Raw genomic sequence first — 2500 nt, 5'->3', positions numbered from 1 at the left:
CCACCACACCAAGGGAGGCTATTCACACCCTTAAATCATTCACTCAAGGTCCTGCACTCTGGAGTGCATCGCTCGTGGTGGCCATTTTGCTTCCGCTTCATAATTTTTGGAGCATGGATGCCAATTTGCGTTTTTTATAGTTAATTTCCAAAATTGGGATTTTGTATGTTTGCTGGATAGTTTGTATTTTTGTTGTTGCTGTTGCTGTTGTCGTTGTTTGTTTGTTTGTTTTTGTTTTATTTTTTTTATTTATTGCTTTAATCTTTTTTTTTTTTTGTTGCTGTTGTTGTTGTTCCGTTTGGCAAGGGAAAATTGGATATGGAATATTAACAAAATAATATACAAATTATCGTGTCAAAAATATGGTAAGACGAAGTAAGCATTGTATTAAATCAAACCATTACCTCATATAGCAGCGATATAAGAACATGAACACCTTTATCTGCATTTTAGCAGTTTGACATTATTTTCTGACAATTTGGCGTTATTTTTTTTCTATCAAACGTTTAGTATATTTTGCACAATCAATCTGGCAACCCTGTCCATGGCCGCCATTTCGCTTCCGTTTTAAATTTTGGAGTTGATTACCGTTATTACCTTAAACTCTATTATCTTATCTTATCTTACGTGAATGTTTACTTTTTCTTATATTTTCTAAAATTGAAAAACGTGTTAGAAAATTAAGTATAAGTTGGAGTTTGAAATGCTTAAAGATTTTATGACCACCGCTTTGGTGTTGTCCGAGAACAATAGATTGCCAGGGTGTCTTTTTTTCTCTCGAAATTTCAACCACATTTTTTGGCTTATTTGCTTGTTTTTCTCTCACCTTAAAACTCGCTGGTGGCAGTTTTATGATTCATATTATTTCATCGTCAACATTTTACTTGTGATGAGTTGAATTTGATCAATTTATATTGAAAGGGGGGGGGGGGGGGAATTTTATCTAGTACAATATCAACTATCTTGCTAAAAAGCATTTAAATGGGTTCCCAAGCCAACAACAACATATTTAGGAGCGGCTACGTAGTCTTGTGGTATGACACTCGCTTTCGGATCGTAAGGTCCTGGGTTCGAGCCTCGCTTAGCGCATAGTTGAGTTCTTGGAAAAGGCTCTTTAGTCTCATTCTCTCACCGTACTCAGGTGTAAAATGAGTACCTGGCCGTAAAAATCGTTGTCCCTCTCCGAAAAAATATTTATAATATCGCCTAAAAGGCGCATGTCCCGTGCTCAATGTCAAGTGTTGCTGTTGGGCATGGACCCCTTGGAAAGCGTTTTGAGCAGGTTTAGTGGGTCTTGCGTTATTTAAAAGCTCAATTCTGAGAGTATGATGGATGCTTTTTAAAACAATTAATATTCTTTTAATCCTCTCCATATCAACCAGTGGAAAATCGTCACATTCGTTACGACAAAAAACCCAACTATTCTGGTTTCCTTAAAATGTCACAAAATTCAAAGAAAACGTTTTGTTATCACGATAAAAACTAGACGCTGTATTGTAGAGCTCATTTTTCTGATAAGTGCGGCTATGTGGTCTTGTGGTATAACACTCGCTTTCGGATCGGAAGGTCCAGGGTTCGAGCCTCGCGCATAGTTGAGTCCTTGGAGTAGGCTCTTTACTCACATTCTCTCACCGTACTCAGGTGTAAAACCTGAGTAACCTGGCCGTTAACAGCGTTGTCGATGTCCAAAAAATTGTAATATCGCCTAACAGGCGTCATGTCCCGTCCTACATGTTATACGTGTTGTTGTTGGCCAGGGACCCTTGTAAAGCGCTTTGAGCACATTTAGTGGATATTGCGCTATATAAAGCTCAATTTTAAAAGATAAAAAAAAAATATTACGTATAGATAGTATGCAGATGACGTCACTCAGGCCTTTGTTATTGTTTTTGCCATCCTCGTTTGTGAGTTGTTCTCACTAAACTGTATTAACCAGACTATAAAAGTTCATGGTTACACAGAGTTTGTGTGTTGGTCCGTTATACTTCGGGATGGCAATGTTGTGAACTCCTTGGCCAAGCGCATTCTATCTATAGGACCTGTTGCTTTCTGTTTGAGTAAGAAATGTTTGTTTTTGTGTTGGGTGGGTGTGAAGTTTGAGGGAAAATCATGAAAATGGATAGTGAGGAGACTTAAAATAGACTAAAAGTAATCTATCTTTAGCTTTTTGATTGCTTGTTACCCTTTGAATAGTATACCGGACTATCACGGAAATAGCGAACAGTCAGTGCTTGGGGGGACAAAAGAGGGAAGGCAGGATCTTTCAAAATATTGAAGAAAGATTTGAATCAAACCATTTTGTTGTGAGTTGAGCCTGGCTTTCGTAAAGTTATAGCCTGACACTGACCAAAAAAATGACGTCAAAATGCCAGTCTTTTGCCACAAAAACAAAAACAAATCGTGAGTTGTATTCAGTAGTTCAACCAATGAAATTACTTGTTTCCATGAGCTCTACTAACGACAACTCACTAAGCGGTGCAAAAACCAAATAATGACGTCA

The sequence above is a fragment of the Berghia stephanieae genome, chromosome 1 (genome assembly GCF_034508935.2).
Source record: "Berghia stephanieae isolate SIO BIC M18660-M18661 chromosome 1, UCSD_Bste_1.3, whole genome shotgun sequence".
In the NCBI taxonomy this organism is placed as follows: Eukaryota; Metazoa; Mollusca; class Gastropoda; order Nudibranchia; family Aeolidiidae; genus Berghia; species Berghia stephanieae.
The sequence above is the reverse complement of the archived record's forward strand: the minus strand, read 5'-3'. Positions refer to the sequence as shown.